This window comes from Mustela putorius, unplaced genomic scaffold (genome assembly GCF_011764305.1).
Source record: "Mustela putorius furo isolate JIRA1106 unplaced genomic scaffold, ASM1176430v1.1 tig00001433_pilon_pilon_pilon, whole genome shotgun sequence".
Taxonomy (NCBI): Eukaryota; Metazoa; Chordata; class Mammalia; order Carnivora; family Mustelidae; genus Mustela; species Mustela putorius.
This window is the reverse complement of record NW_025421741.1, coordinates 458,828-484,593: the sequence shown is the minus strand read 5'-3', so window position 1 is coordinate 484,593 and position 25,766 is coordinate 458,828. Positions and strand designations below refer to the sequence as shown.

The 25,766-nt window shown below is 48.0% G+C and overlaps 1 protein-coding gene across 3 annotated transcripts in view; it reads left to right on the top strand.

Annotated features, from left to right (window-relative positions):
- RIMBP2 (RIMS binding protein 2) overlaps positions 1–25,766 on the top strand; it is a 204,784-nt gene that overhangs the window by 87,103 nt on the left and 91,915 nt on the right. The gene's annotated exons all lie outside the window — the stretch shown is intronic.

Genomic DNA, 25,766 nt, shown 5'->3' with positions numbered 1-25,766 from the left:
GACCCCCTCTGGACCTCCGCGGCCCTCTCCGCTGTCCGCTCGGGCTCTCCCTGCTGGCGGGGCACCTGTGCTCATCCAGGGCTGGCTCTGAGCCAGGTCGCCGCACACACGCGCACAAGCCAGGCCCGGCCTGGTAGAAGGGGCCAGTGGCTGCTGTCACTGCTGCTGGCGCGGGGAGGAGAGCACAGGCTTCTCATCTCAGGAAGTGGGAAAGCGCAGCCCTACCCAGCAGCTGTGTTTGCCAGGAGAGGTGTGTTTGCTCATGATCACAAAATATTATGATCCCATATGTCCAAGCTGATCATAACTGCAGAGACGTTTGTTTTCAGTTTTATCTGTGGCACTCTTGGCTCTCGTGTCATTAGGGAACTGTTCTCGGAGACGGTGAGAGAGCGTCCGGATGGGTGGGGTCGCTGAGTGCCCCAGGGGGGCCTGGGACACCGGGATGGTCCTTGCGAGGCAGGGCTTGTTTCATGGCCGGTTGGTCGGTTGGTCGGCAGACACCACTACCATGGACTCCAGCACCGTGGTGGTGCTGAGGGCTGATCACTGGGCAGGTGAGTGATGGGGCCGCATGGGGCGGCTTCCTGACCTCCTCCTGGCAGGTCCCGACTCAGGCCAGGCCCTGTTCTGAGCCCTGTCCCCAGCGTGCAGGGACACCTGTGTGCTTACAAATTTGCCACAGCAGCCCAATGAGACAGAGGCTGTCGTCACCCTCACTTTTCAGTGAGGAGACTGAGTCACAGGTGCCAAGCTTGCTGGAAGCCAGCCGCCACGTGGGCAGAGGCAGGAATGGGGGACGCAGTTTGACGCCGGTGTCTGTGACTTTTTGTTCCCTCATGAAGGTGGGTGTTGACCCACAGTTCCAGGGTCAAAACATGACCAAAGTGTATTTTTTATCAATCTCTCGCGGTAGGTCTATGAGTCACCTGTTGCCTAAATCGATGGCGTAAAACACATTTCTTGTCTCGCTTCTGAGGCTTAGGCCTCCAGATGTGGTGTGGCTGGGTCCTCTGGCTCAGGGTCTGCTGTGGGTTGGTCATCAGGGTGTCCCCTGGGGCTCACCCACCTGGCTGTGGGTGCTTCCAGACACCTGGAGTCTTTGCGGGGGAGGCAGCTGCTGGGTGGTCCCTAAGAAGCTCAGGCTGTGGAGCTTACGTCTCACTCGGCGACTGCCAGTGTGTGGTGGTGGTTAAGGGCTCCCTCTGTGGCTGGGTTTCTCTGGTGATGAGATTTGGATAACGACGGTGCCCTCCTTGTCATGTCTTGTAGATTAGAACAGGTTTGAAGGAAAGCGGAGAACGGTTCGTGCCTGCCAGCGGTTACCCATTTCTCTGGGGAGACAGAGGGCAGAGAGGACGGGATGTAAGGGGACTGTTGGAGAGGGAGGGGCTGCTGACAATGTTCTCTGTGTCATCTGAGGGAGGGGGAGGGTTTAATGTCACGGAAGTAGGCCTGTTAGTGTCTTGAGGAGATCTGAGTACATTCCACGTCGTGCTCTCCGGTCCAGATGTTGTAGTCGATGTGGCTTTGCCCTCTGGGCACACGAACGCAGCCTGTATTCCCTGGCGCTTTCCTCCGGCGCCTCATGCCCTGATCCACAGAGACGGGCTTGTACCGACAGCGGGATGGGACACACGCTAGTGCACCGGGACTGCCGACACAAAGTCCAAGGTGGGGGGCGGTGCTTAAACAACAAGACTCCACTCTCTCCCAAATTCTCCTCTCCGCCGGCATGACCTCATCTTGACCGATCCTATGTGCACGGGCCCCATTGGAAGAGCATCACCTTCTGAGTTTCCTGGGATCAGGACTTCAGCGTATGGATTCTGAGGACACGATTCAACCCGCAGTGGCTTTCGCCACTTCATCTGGATCAGGGCACTGAGCTTCAAAGAGCAGAAACGACTTCCAAGCCTGTCCGTTGAGTGAGGGCTGGCTCGCACTCTGCGTGCAGACCCTGGAGCCCTGGCTCCCGCCCTTCCCGTCCGCTCTGCACCCTTCTCCCTCCTGCCTGTGTTCCCGGGGGGCTGACCCCGCATGCCCACCACCCCACTGGGCACCTTCCCACCGGGCTCTGCTGCGGGGAGAAGCTGGGTTCTTCTGCTCCGCTTCCTCCCTGGGGGTGTGTGTCCTGGAAAGTCCCCTGCCTTGTCCTCACGGCTCCACCTGGTCCCTCATCTCCCCAGGCAGGCTCCCCACTGGGTCCGAGCTGCCCCCAGCCCACCCTCTTCCGTACACCTCCCATCTTCACGGGGCTGACTCCAACCTGGGGGAGCCCTCTGCTTTCAGACAGCACCCTGATGGATGCTGCCCCCGAGGCTTCGGTCATTTGTCTGAGACAAAGGGGAACGGAAAAGAATGAGGAAAGCTGGGATGGATTCAGGTCTCTGCTGGTTTCTCGAAGCTGCCCTGAGTCATTGGCAGTGAATTCATTCTATGCGAGCAAAGTAAAGAAGAGGTCTTTGTCCTGCTGCTTCCTAACCCTTAGTGGGTTCAGGACCATCCAGGGGCAGAGCCTAATCTGTGCCCCCAGGCCAGTCCTGCTCTGGCACGGTGAAAACACACACACCAAAATCCCCTGCATTTGAGAAACAGAATCTCCGGAAGTCAGGAACCAGAGCACAGCAGGCCTTGAAACCTTGTCAGAATCAAACACAATGCTGTTGATTCTGTTCCTTTTTCCCCCTCTTTTCCTAAGTGCGAGGGGGCAGACACACTCACCTGCGGTGCCCTGCGGTTGCCATGGCAACGCCTGCCGGTTCCTGTTGGTGCTGCTCCCTCTTTGTGTGCCGTGGTGAGCCTGGCTCCCGGCGATGCGTTCTGCCAGCGGCCCTGCACTGTTGCCTTTTGTGACTACTGCTTGAAACGGAACCAGATGATCATTAAGTTCTGCCAGACACGGAGCATTATTTTCAAGATCCTAAGCAACCCCTACCTCAGGTGTGTGTGACCGGCTTTTGCACAAGCAGCTGCGTGTCCTTGCTGTTTTCTAGAGAAATCCTTCCAAGGTCAAAGTCATAAAAAACATCGTAACACCTCTCGTGAATCTGGAGTGAGCCTCCTGGTTAAGTAGCTCACTCTGTCCCCTTAGATCATTCCCTTGTTAAATTTTAAGACGTTCAAACAAACCCCCCGCCCCGGGAAATAGATATATTTACACTTTCATTAATTGCCACTTGTTGTAATTTTTCAGTGATATAAGCACCCCTGCCCTCAAATGAAGTTCAGTGTGCTCAGAGCTGCATTTATGATCCCGGGGTTCATTAAGCAGAGTCAACTTCAGAGGCTCGAGGAGATATATTGAAGGTCATTCTTGTCCAAGACGGCAAGGGGTGCGTAGTGTGAAACCCACGCTGTCCCTTAGCTCAGCCCACAGCTCTAGAACCAGAAGCCGGCATAAGCTTTTGGAAATGTATTATCTTTTCCTGCTGACACTTTATGCTGAATCTGTGTTCGACAGAAGCTGCTTCCCGGTTTATCTCCACGGAGACAGGCTGAGCAGAGGACAGCAGACACAGGGCAGTGGTGACGTGCCCACTCTGAGCAGCCACGCTGCCCGTGCTCAAGTCCTGGCTCAGGGAGGCTCTGGCAAGCTGCTTACCCTGTCTTGTCTCATGTTTCTCTCCATAAAGTGGAGGCAGTGATGGCACCTACTTCATATAATCTTTGAATAAACCAGTGTCTATCAAGTGCCTTATTCTTGAGCTTAAGTAACTGGCATTAAACCACAAGAGTGAGGTCCATATGGTCATGTTAGGAGAACTGTATAGTACATCCATTTTCCACAAATGTCATTGACAAATGCAAGATTTCACATCTAGTTTATATCCTTTCTCTACTTTTTTTTCTTTTCTTCTGGACCTCAGGAGAGTCACAGACGATACCTGAATGATGGGATAAAATGGTAATAACTTGTAGCATATTCCCGAGGACTTGGAATGTGTGAGGCCATGTAACAAGTGTTGGATCTGAATTAGGCCACTGGGGCTCCAGAAAAGGCCCATGAGTGGATAAGAACTGAGGGAAATCAGGCTCACAGGAAATGTGGCTGATCCAGGATTGTCCAGCTAGTAAGCAATACACAGGGGTGTGAAATCAGGATTGCTGTATCTGCTGCCGGACTCCCTGTTCTGTATTATTACACATATTTCTCTGTTTTGAGGTCAGCTCTCCGCTTCCCTAAATCAATGGATTAACCAACTGTCACCTGTTTATATTTGGAATACAGCTGGCCCACAGTAAGAGCTGGGTGCATGAATGATTATTGATGCCCCCTTTCTTCTTGAAGATTGTACTGTGACCTCATAAATCTGGAGCCCTTAAATCCCGTATATTGTCAATATCCTTAGATCAACCACCAACCGAGTTAATTTAAGTATAATTTTCTCCCAGTTTCTCCATCCTGGTGTTTGGGGAGAGAGAGAGATTTTAGCTGAGGTCCCAGAACCACCACTTGGCAGCTCCATGACCTGGGCTAAGTTACTTAACCTCTAGTGCTTAAGTTCTGTATGTGAAAATTGGGATAATGGTATTATGCATATGATAAGATTGTTGTAAATGTGAAAGGAATAATGTAGGTGAAGGGTTGGACGTGGCAGCTGGTACAAAGGGGCATTCAGTTAAGTGTTAATTATTAAAATATTAATGTTAGTTGGATTTTATCAAAAGCCTCTTTGCTGTGGAGATAGCTAAATATATGTTGTCCCATATTTATCTCTGTGTTTTGTATGAATCCGAGATGACCTGTACCATGTACTCTGAAATAACCTGTCGCGGAATGCGGTGGCCTTGCTGATCATGTGGTCAGCACCTCGGACAGCGTGCAAGGCTCGGTGGTGCTGGGGGTGCACAGTCTCACATTCAGACAAAACGAACAGGATACTTTGTAATCACTGACTCGCCTAATAACTTTTCTATTAAACTGGGAGAGCCAACAAGTTGATCTGTTATGAAAATGGGGCTTTTCTCTGTTAATTCCCAGAGTCAAGATTAATGATGCCCACTTCTTCAGCAGCTCCCCAACAGCCTTCAAGATGTCATGTTTTAGCAGAGTACTGTTTTGGAAAAAGAGCACTCTCATTATTGCTCTAGCCATTATCTTCACTGACATTATTATTTCCCATTACATTTTAGACACAAATCTTGTCCTAACTCAACTGCAGTTGTGTAGTTGTCTTGGAAAATATATTAATATGCTAATTTTAATTCATGAATTTATTTACTTATCAAGTTACTTTTGGAAAGAAGAGATAATTTGTGTCAAACGTAGTTAGCTCCTTATGTCATTGCTGCATCAAAGAAAAAATTCTTTTCTTTTTAAACCGAGCCTGTGTAGACGGCCCACCTCCCCCATCCCCAGCTAACAAAAATTATTCCAGAGAGTGGGACTGTCATCAGTTCCCCGCTAAGCACATGAGACCGTTGTTATTCCTTCAATGATCAGAAGCTCTCTTATTGATTTTTACTTTACTGCCGTGTCTTAGCATCATGCCAGTGAATACATCTCATAGGTGTTCAAACAATTAATAGCACAAACAGCTCATTACCCAGTTTAACCCAGGCCTTGGAACCTACTTTAACAGCAGTTTAATGATTCATGTAGTTAATGTGGGATCTGAAATTACTGGATGCACTTCTGTCAGTTGGGAACTTTTCTTTTAAGCTTGTCATTCATGAAACTGCCAGACTTCAGTATGTTGGCGGTGTGTGGTTAATGTTTGAATAAAATGATATAGGTTAACTGGAACATCCCTTTGTGGAAAAGAATTGACTTTACCTGGAAATCTCACTTGAAGCATGCTCTGCATCTTTGCAACCCTGGGGAGACCCACTGGAATGCTTACATATTGAGTCCCTGCTCTGTTTTCTCTGGTTCCCATCTCCCCTTACTCTATCTATGAATTTCCTTCTATCAAGAATACATACTTCTGTGAACTGGACAGTGATGACTCATCAGTAGCCTATCACCCTTACAACCCACTACTGCACTAGCAACCCTTGCCAAAGCAATAAAATAAGAAAACCAATTAAGAAATACAAAAATTGGTAAGAGAATTATCACTACTTGCATTCTATTATTTTTTAAAACAAGAAGCTAAGCAAAAAAATTGTTTATTTTTTAAATTCACATTTCTTATCCTTGCAACATCTGAGTGCCTGTAGACATGTACACATGAACATAGGAGAGAAGTGAGAAATGTTTCATATGAATCAAACCATGGGAAACATCTTGTGGGGCCCTGGGGGGGAGTCACAATTATATAAATTTTCTTCCTGGTATTCAAGCCCCTCTCTGATCCCGGCTTACTCCCACTCACCTCTGCACACCGGCTGACACTCTATTTTCTGAGTGTGGCTTGAGCTCTCACACCTGGAACCACTGCTCAGGCCATCCCTCTTTGTAATTCCTGCTCCACTCAATTCCATGTAAACCTTGAAGACTTTAGATCAAGTTGTATCTTCATTCGTTTGTATCCAGTCACTCACTCGATAAAAACAGACTCAGTGATTTTTGTGCATCAGGCCAGGTGAGGATCAGAAGTGAATTTGAGCACCGCCTCTGGAAGGTCACTTAGCGAGCCATCCTTTTCAGTGTGTGCACCTGCTTTGTTTCCGCTGAACATGCCGCATCCACTTTTCACTTCGGTAATCACTCACGCTCAACCTCTGGTGTTCCTTACATCCCATATACATCATTTTAAATGTTACCATATTCGTGGACTCTCTTCTTCCAAGCAGACCACAAGCTCCTTGAGGACACAGGCTACCTCCCATATCATTTAGAATCTCCCACAGAACTTTAATACCTTATCTTAGGAGCAGTAAGAGGACCATGCTTATTTGTGAAATCATGGACTAATTGGCAGAGAATAGCCCATGTTCTGACAAACATTTTATGGTTTAATGTTTAAAGACTTATTTTGGAATAAGCTTAGACTTACATCAGCATTACAAAAATAGTAGAGAGAGTTCCTGTGTCCCCTTTACTGAGTTTACCCCAAAGACTGCACCATTCGTAACCCAAACCAGGAAGTTGGTATTGGTACAATACTGTTAACTAGAGCACAGATGCTGCCCAGAATTATTTTAATCTGAGTTTAAAATTTTCAGCCTGTTTTCATCTTTTCTGAGGTATCATTCCTACCATTATCCAAATACAAATGTTCCCGAGTTTTTGTTTTTGTTTTGAGAAGGAAAGCCCCTGACCACCTTTATATGGTTCTCCGTATGCCTTTCACATTAAACTTCCCAGAGGAGTGAGTTGGAGGTCCCTAGGAGTTAGAATCAGAGAAGCAGATCATACAAGGGCATTGACACAGATGTGGGATAAACGTGCATCTTTTCTTTTTTCTCTTACTTTCATCCAAACATAAATTACAGGCACACTTTGCTTAAGAAGTACTTGAATGGCTTTGCTGTCATTGTGTGCTGTGTTACCTCATCATGGTAGCCACAGATCAGGAATAAGGACAAGTTCTCACATTAATTTAGAAACTCACAACCCCCCCCACCCGCCGTGGGTACAGGTGCCTGCTTAATCTGCGAATTAGAGGGAATTTATCTGGATCTGAAGGTGCTCATTGTTGGTTTGGCTTTACAGACAATGACAAAATCTCCACCAGTCTAGGGGTCCATGTTTGAACTAGCCCATCCTCCCCCAAGTGGAGATGATACCAAATACAATGTGCTTTACTAACAGTCCTTGCAAGCTTCCTAGACTGTTTAATGAGGGGAAATGAAGTTACTGGCACGGATGTGCAAGTTTTCTTAGAGGTACTTTTGGAGATGCATTAGCACCCACTCAACTTTGCTAACATCCTTTGAGAACTAGCCCACCCCAAGCTGCCACGAGAGAGCCAGGATCGCAAGAGGGGTCTTACCCGATTAGAACAAAGTCCAAGAGGTAAGATGGGAGACAGCAGCATCCACCCCAAGAAACGTCAGAGCTGGAATCCTAAGGGCAGTTTCATGGAAGAGAGAGACAGCTTGTTTGAAAACATTCTGTAGTCTCATCAACCTGAGATCAAGAGACATTGAAATAAATACCTAACTTCTAAACCAGCCACCAAGCCACTTCATGCCGTGAAGTGCTGGCACAGGTGGGAGACCAGAAATCACCGAGATCAGGAAGGTACTGCAGCACCCTGCCTCAGTTTACCTTACATTCCAGAGCTATATGGAGGACCCGTGTCCAAATTCTTAATGTCACGATGCAGTGAAACAGGTCAGGTTTCTCGTCTTCTGTGACGTGTGTCCCCGCTTCGGATGAGAGTGGTTTTCAGGCTGAAGGTTCTCGATGGCGGCCAATCACTGGAGGGTGGCCAGGGCAAATCATTCTGTCAGCAGTGGCTACAGCCCGAGACATGGTTGTCTTCAGCCTCATTACAGGAAGACCCGTGCAGCATCAACAGCAGAAGAAAGTCATTCAAAAGAGATATAAGGGAGGGATTCAGTCTTTCTCTGTAGACATCTCCTGGTTAGCAACCTAAACGGTTATTTCTTTAAAATAATGAGTTTCCCTCGTCTCTCTTCATCGAGAAGAAGAAAACAACAAATGATGGGGACCGGGAAGCCATCTGGGCTGTTTTCTGCCATCAGGCTTTTCTCAGAGATCCCCCCTGACTGGCATCAGGATAGAGCTACCGAGAGCCATTTGGGAACAGCGCTTGACGCAGACACGTCTGGCATGCTCCCCGTCTCGGGGTTGACATGAGAGAGTAAATCAGGCATTTCGTTTCCCTGTTGCAGTGGGGAGCGATGTCATCTCCCACAACTTGTTGCCAGCTCAAGATTGCTTCTGTTGGGTTTTATTATGTCCCAAGGCCTCCAAATGGAAACTGCTGGAAAGCAATTTCTGAAGCCAGCGTTAGCGTGAAATGTAGACCTTCAATTAACATGATACTAAGTCCGCTAGCAGAGTTATGAATTGGGATGGTGAGGAAACAGCCTGCCTTTGGCCCCTGCGTTACAACTGGAGTTTGTGCCAGTAGCTCAGGCGTGCGTGTTTCCATGGGATTGGGGTCAAGAGACATTTTCCCCATAATTTGGCCAGAAAACCAACTCTACCGGGTAACATTAAGGAAGCTCAAGGCTTAGAGAATCCTTTACATATGCATATACAGAGGCTTAAAAATATTTTTTCTTGGTCTGCTTTTCCTGTTCATGAGCCCTGAGGATGGTTATAGGGAAATATGTTCATAATCCGAGAAACATGGCAGCACAATGTGGTAGCAGTGGTATCCTCAGTGTTGGGGGGACAGTGGGCACGTGCAGTGGACCCCAGGGTTAGGGAGGGTCCCATGCTGCAGGCCTGGTCCAGCAGGTATGATTGTGGGGGGATCGGACTGCCGTAGCCAGCACTTCCAGGTTTTTAGCAGAAGTCAGTAACTCAGATATTTTTTTAATGTGAATTGTTTTGATTTTGAAATTTTGGCAGATAGCTCCAATTAAAAAAAACAAACAACCAATTACAAAAAGCACGATGTGGACTAAGACAACCACAGGCCGCGTTCAGCTGGTGGGTTGCCAGTCTTGGCAACTTAGTTTTGCCCAAAAAGGAGGTTGCCTGAGGAAATAATAATAAAAAAAAATGTTCATGTTTTCTTAATCTTTGGCTGAAGAAAGACAGTCGACAGGAGGAAACAAGGAGTGATTGTCTGAGTGCTCAGCAAGATGTTTCCAGGCGGAGACTGTGTCCTGCCAAAGCCCGGTGCTTACATGCTTCTTATTTATTTCTCTACATAAGCTTTGTTCATTTTTTTCCCTACCGTGATGCTGTGCTAAAGAATGAAACTAAGTCCTTTTTGATGAATGCTAAATCTTGCAGCTTTTTGTTTTTTCACAATATCATCCACTAGGGAAGAAGTATGATGGTACGGTGTATTTTTACCACCTGTGGGGAAAATTAAGACATCACATCCTCACCTGTCTACGCTGGTGATAGGGTGACATCGACTGCTAGTAGGAGATGGCGGGGCATGTCTCGTAGAAGCAGGCTTGCTCACAGGGGCTGCAAAGTGGCACTTGCCTTTCCTCCCATGGATGTGAAGTTGTACGGCTGTTTTGAATCAGGCTGGCTTGGCTCCCATACCTTCCCAGCCTGGGTCTGGAGGAGCGCTGTCTGATAGCAGAACAGCCACAGATAAAATTTTAAACTTACTTGTGGCTGCGTGACAGAATGTAAGGACAAACAGGTGAAATGAATTTGAATAATATATTTTTATTTCACGGAACCTAACGTGCATATTATCACTTCATTAATGAAATCAGCATAAAATAGTTAATACTTTATTTCACTTTTTTTTTTTTTCTTCATTAAATCTTGAAGATCTGGTGTGTCCTTTACACTTTCAGCACATCTCTGTCAGGACGAGCCACAGTGCTCGTGCTCAGTGGTAGGGACAGTACTAGTGCTCAGTAGCCACAGTTCCTGGGCTCAGTAGGGACAGTGCTAGTGCTCAGTAGCCACAGTTCCTGGGCTCAGTAGAGACAGTGCTAGTGCTCAGTAGCCACAGTTCCTGGGCTCAGTAGGGACAGTGCTAGTGCTCAGTAGCCACAGTTCCTGGGCTCAGTAGGGACAGTGCTAGTGCTCAGTAGCCACAGTTCTTGGGCTCAGTAGGGACAGTGCTAGTGCTCAGTAGCCACAGTTCTTGGGCTCAGTAGGGACAGTGCTAGTGCTTAGCAGGGACAGGGCCCTAGCAGCCGCCACGCTGGACAGCAGAGATTTGTGTGGGACTCCAAAAGGCATGCTGGACCAAACTTGACATTGTGCTGGCTCCTAGAGAGTCTGTAAGAGGTTTTGCTATTAAGGACTTTGTGGTCTTGTGGTTTGTTTTTGTTTTGTTTTAATTACAAATGAAAGAGTTAGAAACAAAGCAAAGTAGATACAGCTCAGTCCCAAGAATCCGTTCCTGCCAAACCTGCTTCTCCCAGTTGCTCCTGAGGCAAATGCACCTCCAGAAGCCTGAAAACATGCTCTGGGTGGCTATGTGGTCACTGCCCCAAGTCATGGCTCTGAGGTCTGGGGGCTTTTGGGGGCCAGACTGTCACTCTGTCTCTGCTGTCACCAGGTAAACCGATGACTTGGCGGCAGAGTGAGCCTGGCACAGACCGCAGATCAGACAGATTTATTTTAGGACCATAGTTTATGACCAAAGGAGATGCTTCTAGTGTTTTAAGTTTTAGAACAGTGATTTAAAATATGATCTTAATTTTGTACAAAAAGTGAGCATTAATATGTAGGCACCTGGAGAGAAAAAAGACGCGGTGGTAAGTACAGCTTAATGTTAAGAATGATGTCACCAAGTGGGGGAAATACAGCTGATGTTTCTTTTCTATTATTTTTCTAGACTTCATTATCGTTTTTAATGAAATTTATCATTTTATTTTTTTTAAGGATTTATTTATTTGACAGAGATCACCAGTATGTAGAGAGGCAGGCAGGGGGGCGGGGAAGCAGGCTCCCTACCGAGCAGAGAGCCCAATGTGGGGCTCGATCCCAGGACCATGAGATCATGACCTGAGCTGAAGGCAGAGGCTTAACCCACTGAGCCACCCAGGCATTGCTGAAATTTATCATTTTCAAAAAGAAAATTGTTATATATACTTTAGTGCCCTTGCTCTGGCTTACTATCTATAGGTCTTCAAAGAAAAAACAAGTAATTTCTCCATTTACAAGCACATGGAACTTTCTCTAAATCGCTCCTTAGTGTGTATGTCAAATTTTCTAATTTTTAGAATGGCTTCATATACATTGTGTCATTGAGGACCCACGACCAAGAAGGATTTCAAACACAGGAAATGGACTTGGCCGGCAGGCAGTCTGTGGGGTTAGCAGGCAGGTCCTGGCCTGCTTCTAGGGGCTGGTTCCAAGGACAGTTTGGTGCGTCAGAAACTTTGCGGTGCTTCTGTGGGCTGCGTGGTTTATCTGATAGCCCTTGGGCCATGCTGTTGGCGCACCTGCTGGGTGGAAGGACCTTCCCTGGCCGGGCTGCCTGGCGTTGAATGGTCTTCTTGGCCAGGGGTGCTGGGCTGAATGGTGTCCTCCTAAAATTCATGTCCACCAGAACCAGTGAATGGGAACTTTTTGGAAATAGGGCCTTTGCAGATCCAATTAATTAAGATGGTCATGTTGGAGTGCGAAGTGGCCTGAATCTACCTGACACTTGAATCCCTGGTGTCCTTATGAGAAGAGATGCAGGGACATGCAGGAGACGATGTCGAGTGAGGGCACAGCCAGAGGTCTGAGCGAATCAGCTGCAAGCCAAGGGTTGCTGAGAGCCACCAGGAAGAGACAAGGAGGGATTCTTGCGAAGAATCTTCAGAGTCAGCATGACCCTGACACACCTTGACTTGTACTTGCGGCCTCTGCAACTGATAGGATATGCTTCTGTTTGAGGCTGCCCAGCTGTTCCAGCTGTTGTGCTAGTAATGTTTGGAGATGTGGCAAACATCTCCATGTGGGCTGGGCTGCGGACTGGGCTGCATTCTCTCTGCTGGTGCTGCCAGACCACCCGGTGCCTCTAGGGGTCTAGCACTGGAGACTTAACCAGGATATTGATGATACAGTGTTGCAAAACTAGAAGAACCCAACAGGAGAATGGAAGGACCCATACATTAGCGATCGCAGGAAGCAGCCACCACCCTGGGACTAGACGGCAAAGGATAGCCGGGCATCACTGGAACCGAGGAGCATGGAGATGGGCTGTTTCAGCATCGGGCCCCCCTAAGAAAATGGGGCTGTTCTGTGGGGACCTCCAGACTGGGCACAGGCTTTCTGGGGAATGTTGCTCCGGTGAGGCTCCGGGCTGCCTGAGCTGGAGGGCAAGAAGGAACCTGGAGAGTGGAGGCTCCACCTGCCACTTCCTGACAGAGCCCCCCCCCCAGCCAGGGGAGTCTGGGAAATGTAGTTCTTCGTCTTCCAGTCTGAGCCTTGCCGCCTGACACCTGGCAGAGCCTTGAAGGATAAGCATGGGGTGCGGAGACTGGAGGCAGACAAGACAATATTCTCACGTCGTCATCCAAGCCCTGAGGGACGGAAAGATGGACACATGAGCTCCATTCTGTGTCTGAAAATCTGTGCACCTGTCCGCTGAGCCCTCCCCACAGACTGGTCACGGACCAAGGTCTGAAGACTAGATTGCTGGCTTCACGGGGATGTTGTTTCGGTGAATTGATGGAGAACAATGACAGTGCAGACCATGATTTTCTGTGTGTGTATGTGTGTGTGTGTGTGAGAGAGAGAGAGAGAGAGAGAAGCATCCTTATAAACCAGTTTTGCTCCTATTTAAAATAGAAAGGCTGTTTTCTCCTTTTGCAATTTAAAAAGTCCCCTTGGAGGCCTGGGGTCTCATCAGATGAAATTCATCGTCTCTGACATGAAAGAGCGTTCAAGTCCGGTCACGTTCCGGAGCCCCAGGGGAGCTGGAGGACGCACGCGCCTCACGGAGGCTGTGGCTTCGTGGCGCTCCCCGCTGCCTGTGGGTATTAGGATATTCTTGTCCTGCAGAGGAAATCCTTTTTGATAAGAACGGGATCATTCTTTCCGTAACTCTTGGACACGGTGTAGTTCAGGGACCCCTCCTCCTCCACCACCGTCTTTCCTCAAATTCCATTTGCTAGTTTCTTTTTCTGCAACAGGATTCTCTGTGTTTTCAAAAGCAAGGGGTTAAGCCGATAGTCTGCGATAAAAATTCACGGGATAAAAAATTCACATCGGGCTCAAAGAGCATCCGAGAATTGAGGGAGTCAGCTAGGAATTTCGCGGGGTCCTCAGGCTGGAGACCTGCTCTGGGGGACGCGTGCACATGCGGGGGGCTCTTCCCTAGGTCGCAGCCCCTCCGCCCTCCCCGTCCCCGAATCCTGTCGTGCCGTGGGGCTGCCCACACCCTCCCGGCTCTTCCGCGGCCATCCCACTTCCGCTCTTCATCTCGGGGTCCTATGTTAGGTCCCACCTTTCCCTGCTCTTAACCCGTCACTGCTGTCCACCGTTGGAATCTTCGGCCTTTGAGTAACACCCCAGCTCCGCCGGAGCCCACACCCGGCCCCCTCGCCGAGCGTGTGCTCTTCACTTTTTCTGTCCTGGTTTGCTCCGTTTCTAGCCTTTGCGGTGCTGTCCCTCCGCCTGGCGTGCCTTCCATGAGAGCTCCGCATGGCCTGCTACTTCCCCTTCAGTCTCTGCTTAGATGACCTCATTTTCTAGAAATCACCGGTTCCGGCTCTGCTGCTCTACATATACCAGGCTATGTAGAAAAAAAAATTAAAGAAACAAATAATATACAAATAATATATATCCAGAATATAGTAGAAATATAGTAGAATACATATGTTCTCCCAAAAGCTCTAGAATGATCAGGATCTTTATACATGAGTTAACACGGCTGTGTTCCAGTAAAACTTTATTTACAAAAACAGGAGGCAGGCTGCATTTGGCGTGTGGGCCGTGGTGTGCCGGCACCTGCTGTCGAAAGCCAAAGATCATTGATGTCCTTCCCCATAGGGGCTGCAGAGCCTCAGGCACGTCCTGGGTTTATCACCCTCAGGTCTCAGCCCGCCCAGCACCCTGCCCCGATTTCCTCCCACTTCCCATGGTGCTGCATCCACACAGCAGTGGCCACCGCCCCTTCCCCCGTCAACAGATCCAAGAAGAATGGGAGGGAGAAGCGGCGTCAGAGAGCCTAGCCAGGATGGCACAGGGAGCCAGTGAGACACACACCTTGCTGGGTGCTCAGGGTCCAGCCCTGCAGCAGATCTGCAAAGCTAGTGACTCACTGTATCAGTGCGAATCCTGCAACATCTATTTTGTTACTTCAGAAAACATGCTTGCTTATTATAGCTCAGACATCGGGGAGCTACAGGCTGGACACTTGGGTGTGCAGGGCAGCGCGGAGGGGCGTGGTGTGCGGCAGCCTACTGATGAAGGGCCGGGGACAGCCTTCCGCCCAGGGCTGGGGGGTGGGGGCAGCATGTAGGAGGGAGAGCACTGAATGCGTGGATGAAAGTCGGGGCTCTGAAAAGGGTCAGCTGTGTGAGGTTCCTACCCCAGAAATGGGGACGGACAGTTGGTGGTCAAAGACGAAGCCGTCCGTGTGTGTTTATGGCTTATTGTGACCAAATGGAAATGCAGATCCACGCTGCCAAATTTTCCAACTTTTTTTCACCAAAAAGTATCAATTGTTGTTTTAATATAAAATTTCCTATTCTTAGGGGCACCTGGGGGCTCCCTTGGTTAAGTGTCTGACTGTTGGTCTCAGCCCAGGTCTTGGTCTCAGGGCTGTGAGTTCAAGCCCAGTATTGGTGCCATGCTGGGTGTGGAGCCTATGTAAAAATTAAAAAAAAAAAAAAATCACAAGTAGGCAGAAAGGCAGGCAGAGAGAGAGGAGGAAGCAGGCTCCCTGCTGAGCAGAGAGCCCAATGTGGGGCTCAATCCCAGGACCCTGAGATCATGACCTGAGCCGAAGGCAGAGGCTTTAACCCACTGAGCCACCCAGGCGCCCCATAGACTTTCCTATATTTAAACGTTGATAACTACTTAGATATTTTGGGGTCATATAAAACGTTGTGGTTCCAGTCCACTCCTAGGCCCCATTCTGAGTTATCTCCCTCATACAAGACCCTGAGAAATAGAAAAGTCTAAAGTTTGTTTCACTTTGAGGGATGCTACAGACATTGATTTTGCTTTTGTCAGCTTTTGGGCTGGAGACCTCCTGCATGAGTGAAAGCAGCAAATTTGTTGACAGTTCCATGCAGAGAGAGACAGCGCATTAACGAGCTCGCTTTTAACTAGCAAAGCTTTTGCCTTGAGTCCAGCCTGAGCAAAAGGAGCAATTTTTGAAAAAATGACCTGGGCTTAGTTCTAAGTACTGGTGCAGCCCCTAATGACTTCTGCGTGCTAGACAGAAAGGCCATCCCCTTTTCTCCCATCAGAAAAGATCGGTCCCCGTGGCTGATGAATTGAAGAGAGGGAAAGATTTTCTTTTGCAGTTTGAGATGCAGCCTGTGTCCAGCCTGGGTGGAGAATTCTGCACGGGGAGATCAGAAACTTACATTTATTTTCTCCCTAATATGTGCCAGGATCTTTCACATGGCCTGGTTATTTCAATCTTCCCAACAACCTGGCAAGGGTATGGGTCACGGCGCTCATTTCTCCTGGTGAGATTAAGTAAGTGCTGACAGCACACAGCGAGGTAGCGGGAGGGAAAGCCAAGGGCCTCCAAACTGAGTCTCAACCTGCATTTTCTAGAGCTTTGCTGACCTGGTACTTTGGGCCTGATCCAAGTGCCTTCTTCCCGGCCCCATGCCATGTGTTGGGCACTGCCAGGGGCAGAATGGGACTCGAGCAATGTAAATTCTGCTCAGAATGTCAGTGATAGAGGCAGGAAGGAAAACTTCTGGTGCAAATCATGGCCTGATCCCAACATTTGCAGACCCATAGCCCTGTTCACACTGCATGTAGCTACAGCCGGGGCCAGGGTGCCTGACGGCACTGGTGTCCCACCTCAGGATCCCGTCAGGACACGACCCTGCACTCAGTCACCCTGCCAACTCAGTCCATCCGAATTTGCCAGACTTTCTCAGCGTCCCCTTGTTAATTGTAACCTGGACACTTCCAAACAGTGTTGGCCAAAGCTCTGATGACGTCTCCCCCAGTTTGGGGTTGTCTGACTCTTCTCATGATTAGGCTGGGGTTATAGGTTTGGGGGGGCGGTGTGTTACAGAGAAGAGCGCCGTGTTTCTTTGGGGAGGTTGGCCTTGCTCATGTGGTCGACCCCGTGTCTGCCAGGTTCCCCCACGACAGACAGCTCTCCTCTCCTCCTCCCACATTCTGGTCTTTGAAAGCAGCTCAGAGTCCAGCCTACATGCAAGAGGAGGGGAATTAAGCTCTGTGTCCTGCAATTTTATTTGATTTAAAGTAACTTAAATTGAAAACGCAACAGCCAATATGGCGCCTGCCCGGCTCTTCGGCACAGACCTGAAGCGTCTTGTTAGTTAGGGCCCCTGTCCTGGGGCTGACCTGGGGGCCACCACTGTGCAAGCCAGTCAGCGTAAGTGCCCCAAATAAATTGTGCTGTGATGGTGACTTTTTTTTTTTTTTTTTTAATGGTTAACTATGACATCCAAGCCCTTCTGGAAACTGTTCCCAGAGGATTCATAAAACCAAGCAAGAGCTTGGTCCTCCTTCTGGAACTTCTATTTTGGGATCAATTGAGCCAATCATTGTCGCATATAGGCAGGAAAAGTGTCAGCTTGTTCTGGACTGCTCTGCATTTCAGAAGGCGGTAACCACAGGATGATACTGTTTTGACCCGAAATAATATGAAAGCAGGTGACAATGTCCCCTCCCCGCCACAGCCAGTCTGTTTTTATCTGTCTGTCCCATTCTCCCACACACGCCTGGTCTGTCACATAACTGTCCCATGCCTCAGTTTTCCTATCTGCAAAATGGATACAAACATAGTGACCCATTGACGGGCTTGCTGCAAGGAATCAATGAATTTGTCTGTGTGATGGTGGCTGGCTCAGTGCCTGGTGGGATGTTAGTCATGATTCCTGTCATTGCAGAGTCACTGCCACTGCTGGCCTCCCCAAGATACGCTATTGATTAATACGTTCAGACCATTTCACTTATACGCTAAATGTCACTTTTTTAAAAGATTTTATTTATTTATTTGGCAGACAGAGATCACAAGTAGGCAGAGAGAGAGAGAGAGAGAGAGAGGAGGAAGCAGGCTCCCCGCTGAGCAGAGAGCTCCATGCGGGGCTCGATCTCAGGACCCTGGGATCATGACCTGAGCCGAAGGCAGAGGCTTTAACCCACCGAGCCATCCAGGCGCCCCCTAAATGTCATTTTTAAAAGGATCTTTATATCACTATTATGACATGAAAACCCGTATTGCCTATTATATATTTAATCCAACTGGAGAGATATAAAATAGAAGGCAGTCTCTGAAGTTCTGGGTGCGGGGGCCTGCCCACGGCTCAGAGCCCACGGCCCACTTTCTGTTTGCAGATGAGCTGACCCAGGAGCTTGTCTCAGGACCTGCTGAGACGCTCTGCAGGGGGACTTCCAGGGCTGAGGATGGGGGTAAGTTTGTCAGGATATGAGACAGTTATTTCAAATGCCAGGTCCGGGCACCACCTAAATTTATCAGAGAAACACACTTGGTCTTAGAAAAGCTTAGCTAAGTGACTCTGCGGGTGGTTTGCAACCAACTCGCTTGCAGCCTTTCCCTGAGTCAGAGACGGCGGGAGACATGGCCAGGCTCAGACACTTGCCGAGCGAGACCCTCAGAGTGCCCCCTGGACTCCACGCTCTGCTTCCGTGCTCCCGAGCCCCAGAGCGTGCAGAGTGACAGCTGTCCGTCTATATCCACAGGGGGTGCTGCTGGAGCGGGATGTGGTTCACTCAAGAGGGAGAAGCAGGGTGTCGCTTTACTCTTCTGAAAATAACCCTTGAGTTAAAGGAACTCGGGGATGCAAAGTTCAGAGAAGCAAAACGAGTAGCATCTACTCTTTGATCCAGAGACCATCTGCCCGAAGGTGGGACAGTCCCCGTTGAGAGCTGGGCACTGGCCATCATGATGGAAGGGACTGGGAAGCTCAGAGTCCCCCGTGGAGTTGAGCCTTCCTGAGGTCTGCTCGACGGAGGGGTGAGCGTGACTTGGCCCAGTTGTGAAGCGGAGCCGGTGAGGGGTGGCCATGACCCAGACGGGTCTCAGACAGGCTGTCTTTAGTTCCCAGCTTTCTAAATTGGGGAAGTTTCAGCTCAAACTGGTTTCTCTTAAAAAATAGAAGACGTGGTGGTGCTTGCCCACGGTCGCTGGGGCTGGGGCTGGGTAATGGGGCCTTTCCTCAGAGGGCAGGCACCCTTCTCTTTGCTCCAGTCCCAACCACCTCTGACCATCAGCCCTGGGCAGCTGCATGTGCCCATGTGACCCCAAGGCTTTTGGGGGCAGCTCTTTTTTTTTTTTTTTTTTTTGAAGAGATTGAAGTCTTCTCTGTAGGGTCATCTCTGCCAAAATTTCTGAAACCACCATCCCTTGACTTCTAGAAGAAGGGAGCTATGACATTGGTGAGGTTTGCCATCTTGGTACATCTGAAGGGTGCCACTGTGTCCCACTGGCATAGCCAGCATGGTGGGTGGGGAGCTGTGGGTGCCACAGGTCGCTGAGGACATGGGGATACCGGACTCCCAACATTCCTTGCCGCCCCAAACTCTCTGGCAATTTCTACAAAACCTAGATGCACGTATAGGTCATGGTCCAGTGGCTGCATCCCAAAACAAATCCTGGGCACCAAGAGGTGTGTTCAGGAGTGTTCTTTGCACCATTATTTTTAAAGGCTCCAGATTGGAGTCAGCCTCGGTGTCCAACAACAGCTGAAGAAGAATGAGCGGATTTTGGAATATTTGTGCTCGAGATGAAGGGGTGAAGCCGAGCAAAGCTGCTGTTTCACACCCGTGGATGAGTCGTGGACAAAATACTGATGAAAATATCCAGACCCCAGAAAGGTGTTTCCATTCAGTCCCCATCAAGCTAAGGAAGGGGCATAACGACTTTGTGAAGCTAGACGTCTCAGTGGTGGTTACCTTTTGGGAGCGTCTTGACTGGGAGGAGACAGGAGAGAAATTCGGGGCAGCTATAAATGGTCTATTTCTCGATCTGGGCTGTGATTATGCTGAGGTGAGCGCTTTGTAAAAACCAGCAGAATTGTATGTCTAGGATTTGTGCCCTTTTGTGTGTGATGCTCTGTTTTCATCAAAAAAGTTAATTTTAAAATACCCAAAAATGGTGCAAAAGGAATTTGTCCATTGTGTGGCATCGGATGTACCACATGGAAGACAGGTGTGGCTCTATAACTAAGGACATATATTCTAACACCTGGGGGACCCCAAGTCATAAGGCAAAGTCTGTCGCTATTAATGGAAGTGGTCTGTCTTTGGGGAGAGGAAAGTCTGCCTTACCAAGTCAGTGTCTGGGAAGTGTGGAGAGCTCTTTGTCTGAATTTGCAGCCTAACCCTGCCTCATTGGGACAGATTGTAGAAGGGCCATTTTCATTTGCTTGTATAGCTCAAGGGCTCTGTGGTAAAGAATTTGAGATTTAGTGGGTGGAGAGAAAGTATGATTGGAGAGCGAGTATGGAGCTCAGAATCTCTCTAGGAAGTAGCGCCATATTGTGACAATACTGATAAGTCATCTCTTGTAAAAGCAGAATGCTTTTTTATTTTTTTAAAGGCACTTAAATATTTTACGTTGCTGTGTTACTTGTAGAAGGATCCTAGGAGGCCCATCCTTTACATTAACTAAGTTATAATTGATAGGTTTTCTTTCTCATGTTGGCAGTTGGCAAGCTCAGTACTTAAATGTGATATTCAGTCCATGGGTAAAAATCTTCTTTATGTGACTTCCCAGACATACATTTTTCTACATTTTGTTCTTTTCCTTTTTAAAAAATCACTATTCTTCACTGCCTTATTGCATAAATATTTTTATTTATTTTTGTTTTTAAATATTTATTGATTTGAGATAGAGCAAGAGAGAGAGAGAGAGAGAGAGAACATAAGCAGGGGAGCAGCAGGCAGATGGAAAAGTAGGCTCTCCACTGAGCAAAGAGCCCAACCAGAGGCTTGATCCCAGAACTCTGGGATCATGACCTGAGCTGAAGGCAGCTGCTTAACCGACTGAGCCACTCAGGCACCCCAGTATAAATATCTTTATTATAGGCATCTTTGAATTCTTTTTTTTTTCTTTTTTGAGAGTAGGTAGAATGCAGTTTATAAAATAATTTGCATTGAATATGCTGAACAAGCATAGGGTAGAGACACTTTCTATGCAGGGATTCAATTCTAAAGTCAGCATGTTATGTTGAAATCATATATAGGAAAAATGACCCTGAGAATCCCCTTGGCAGGAGCTGTATTGGAGATAGACCTAGCAAGGGCTGGCCTTTCCCACTGGAATTGGAGAAGACTGCTCTCTGTTGGTTGAGGACCAGACATGGTGGTGGTTTACTTCTGGGGACTGGTTGTCCCAAGAACCCTCCGGGAAGATGCTTGTGGACACATGGCTGGGGACATATTTGCCTCACTTCAGGCTCTGTCCCAGGAGGCATGGGGGACACCCTTTGCAACATAAAACTCACTGTGTTACGGTGAACGATTCAGTGGTGTTTAGTACCTTTATGATGTGTACAATTACTACTTCTTTTTTTTTAAAGGATTTTTTAAAAAAGATTTTATTTATTTATTTGACAGACAGAGATTACAAGTAAGCAGAGAGAGAGGAGGAAGCAGGCTCCCTGCTGAGCAGAGAGCCCGATGTGGGGCTCGATCCCAGGACGCTGGGATCATGACCTGAGCCGAAAGCAGAGGCTTTAACCCACTGAGCCACCCAGGCGCCCCTACAATTACTACTTCTACCTCATTCCAAAACCCTCTCATCACCGCAAAGCAGATCCTATGCTCATTAACCACCACTGTGTACCCTTTCCTTACCCAGCCCCTGGCCTCCGTCAGGGGGCCTTTTCGGTCTCATTTACCTGTTTTTAACATTTCATATTAAAGGTATACAATACGGGGTATTTTATGACTGGTTTCTTTCATCCAGTGTGTCTTTGAGGTTCATTCATGTTGTAGCGGGTGTCTCGATTCATTCTTATTTATGGCTGAATAGTATTCCGTTGAGTGGCTAAACTGCATTTTGCTTATCTGTCCGTCAGAGGATGGATATCTCGGTTGTTTCCACCTTTTGGCTATTGAGAATAGTGTTGCTCTGAACATTCATATACGAGTATTTGTTTGAACACCCATTTTCAATTCTTTGGGGTGTATACCAGGAGTGGGATTACTCTGGTAATTTGGTTCCACTTCTCTTAGGAATCATCAAACTGTTTTCCATAACAGGTACACCATTTTACATCTGTACCAACAGTGTAGGAGAGTCCCAGCTTTTCTGCCTCCTGGGACAGGTGGCATGTTAACGGTTTACCTTTCCTCTCCCCTTGTTCCACAACCTCGAGAATCCTACGTGGAAGAATTTTCATAGGTTCAACTGCATTGTTTTTGGTGGAGAAGAGCGGTCTTTGGGGGTGCCTGTGTTCTGATGAGAGTGACCAATGGGAAAAAAGCAAATTTTTGACTGTGACTTACTTTCATAAATAAGTGACTATGTTTATTTTCCATTAGTAGGACGGAGCATAGGTTCCAAGTACATGCAAGTTGATGAAATACATTTATGGAGAGAAGCTTTATTTAAAATTCTGATGTTTCTCCTGTTCATAAGCATACGTTAGAACCTGCTTAGCATGTTATATTTTCCCACTTGAGCTTGTCTCTAACCCATGTTAGAAAAATAGCTTTTAAATAGCACAGTGCTTCTTTGTAATTGCATTATTGGCATATGTAGTATGCCTGAATGTCACACAGGTCTGGAAGTGCGTAGGTCTGTCGTAGTTAATGCAAGTGCACGTTTATAGATCTTCCTGAATAAAGAAAAGAACTCAGAGGCTTGTCTCTCTCCTCCCTAGACCTGAGCATTATAGGAAACCAGATACAGTTGTTTCAGTAACAGTCTGTTTATTGGCATAACAATCTCTCACATTCAAATGGCCCTTCCCAGTTTTCAAAGTTCCTGTCTATGCATTCTGTCTTTTAAATCGACACTCAGTAGGTGTTAGAATTAGGCCTCAAACCCATGTCCTCCAGGTCCCAGTGATTTCTCCATATCACGTGATGATTAGCCGATAGTCCTGGCCTTGAGCTTAAGGGGCAAGAGTTGGGTCAGGACCCCATACAGCGTCCTGGAACGCCCCATGGACAGCACCACAGACAGCACCATGGACAGCGCCATGGACAGCACCATGGACAGCACCCCAGGCAGGGGCAAAGGACTCCTTCCATTCGTCTCCTTCTTACTTTGTTTCAAACGCTTTCACCCCCCAAACCCCCTTACACATGCGTACACACATGTGCACACACACACGCATGCACGCATACACACAAACACAAGCAGCACACACGCAATCCCTTCTTCTTTCAAACCTCCATCCTCCTAGCTGTGCCTCTAGGCAAGAACCACTTGTGAAGACTTTTCAGAAAGAAAAACACATCCCAGTGTTGACTTAAATTATTTTTAGGATCTGTTATTATAATTGATAGTCATTACAACCTGATTTTACTAGACTTGCATATTATAACTACATAGTTTCTGTATTATACTCAAACTTATTACAGTGGTATATTTATAATTCGTAACATAATTACATGTGCCCAGTGATAAAACTGGTTTATAAAATTTTTACAGCCTCCCTAAACCATTAAAACCAAAATGAATGAACATATTTGAGAGAAACAAATGCGTGAGGCCAATAAATTCCAAATTCAAACTTTCTGTAATTTCATATGTCAGGTATTATTTTTCTTAAATATTCCTTTATAGTAAAGAGAGTACCATTTGGCAGTTGGCTGAATGTTGATTCACTGTTCCTGCCAAAAAAAAATCTTTTTTTCCCAAAGATTTATTTATTTGTTGGAGGGTGAGAGAGAGACAGAGAGAGCAGGGGGAAGAAGCAGGCTCCCCGCTGCATGTGGAGCCTGACGCAGGGCTCAGTCCCACAACCCTGATATCATGACCTGAGCCTATGGCAGACGCTTAACTGACTGAGCCATCCTGGTGCCCCTCGGGTCTTTGATTCTTAAGCACATACGAAGTCATTTGTCTCCGTCTATGTGACCTTTGTTAACTTTTCATTATCTCAGGTCAGCAATTTTATTTCCCACCATGACAATCTGCCTTTCTGCTGTCATAGCATACATGACCCTGCACCATGGGGCCTGGATCCCGGTTGGCCACACCTGTGAGGAGGGGCTGTCTCTCACTTGCTGTTTCCGGAGCGCCCAGGGAGCCCCGTTCCTGACACGTACACACGAAGGATGTCACTGAAGAGAAGGGGACTGACAAGTCATGACAGAGTGCTTCCCACGTCTCAGTTTCCCTCCGGGGAAAGTGGTCATCTTACCATCAAAATGTGGCTTTAATTACAGCTCTTGGTGCAGGGAGGTGGCCTTCTGAAGATCTGGTGCCCCTCGTCTAGCTCTGGAACCACTTTTGGGAAACTGGGGGGACGCTCCAGCCACACCTCCCCGTTTGAGGCAGGTGCCACATCTTAGCTTGCGAAGCTATAAAAAGCCTCCACAGATTGGGCAGCAGAAGCTTCATCTTCTCCCGGTCCAGGCGCTGGAATTCAGGGTGCTGCTGTCTGGTGAGAGCTTTGCTCCCGGTTTCTGGGTGGCCCCTTTCAAGGTGTGTCCTCATGTGGCCTTTCCTTGACGCACATGCAGAGATCGCTCTCCTGCCTCTTCTCATAAGGGCATGGGTTCTGGTGGATTAAAGCCCCACCTTGTGACCTCATTTAATTACTGCCCTAAAGGCCCGCCTCTGAATATAGTCATAAGGGGAGATTAGGGCTTCAATATCTGAATCCGGGGGCACAGAGTTCAGTCCTTAGTGGGTGGCCAAGGCAACAGAGGAGGTAAGCACAAGTGGGCAAACTTATCTTTGGTGACCCTATATCTTCTTTCTCTCCTCACACACAGGGAGTGCACCCCCACCCCATCCTGACTACACCTAGCACCCCCTGACCTCACCCCACAGATCTTTTATTCTCATCAGATCTGAATTTTTTTTTTTCTTAACAAAATGCCCAATTTATAAGCTAACTCAACCTGCAGACATATCTGTTATGGGAAGGAGTGCACAGTATATGTTTTATCTGAATTAAGAGCCAACATTTAAAAACAGGGATGTTTCAGATAGAAACCCAGACTTCCAGCTCCCCCAAACCAGGACCAGCTGGGTTCCCTTCCCACTGGCTGGAGCCCGGTTGCCATTGGCCTCTTTAGATGGGCAAGAGCATTTCCAATCACTGCATTTCTTATCACTCTAGAATATCCTTGTTTTTGGGCCAGCCTACCCTGTTATGTTGCCTGCTTACTCCCTGGGGTGTTTGAATTTGTATGCTTGGGTCCTTCTCTTTCTCTCTTATCATTATCAGAATTTATTCTTTCCCCCCATATTTTTGCGTAAGAGGAGATAAAAAAGTGAAATAAGCCTATTCCAGGTTAATGCATTAGTGGATATTAACAGATCAAAACACTCAGTGTAACTGGCTCTTCCTGCAGTTGCCATCTGAGGGAGGTTCTAGGGGTACAGGGTCCCAGTGGTCCTCAGATCAGATCCCAGAGCTCTGGTCGGGCCTGCTGGAGCTGGCCCTAACTTCTGTGTATTCCTCTAAGAAGTGGAGTGGAGACCTTTGCTCCTCTTCCCTTGTGTGCTTGAAGATAGTTGGATTTAGCAAAGCATCCGTGCGTCTTGGTTCTTACAGGGCAGGCCCTGTCTCACCATGCACCTCCCGTTTGGTAAACCCGAAACCCTCTGACTCTGTTTGACTTCACACACTTAAAGGGCGTAAGGCTCCACCTGTTCCCATGGCGATGCTCAAACCCTCCCGAGGAAAGCAAATCCGCGATATCCCTGCAGACGCGAGCAAACACACTGGTGCTGGCTGTGCTCTCTTCACGCCGCTATTTCAGGTCAGGAGCGCAGAGCTAGGGGGTGATTTCATGCAGTGGTGTTGGGAAAGTTCTTCATTATCTCCGTCCTGGTGATGCATGAGTCACCAGATCCTCGTCTTCAGGCCGTGGGTGTGTGTCGTCAAACTCAGATCCCGACTCTCAGATGCGGTCCCAAGTCACCAGTGCTGCACCTGCA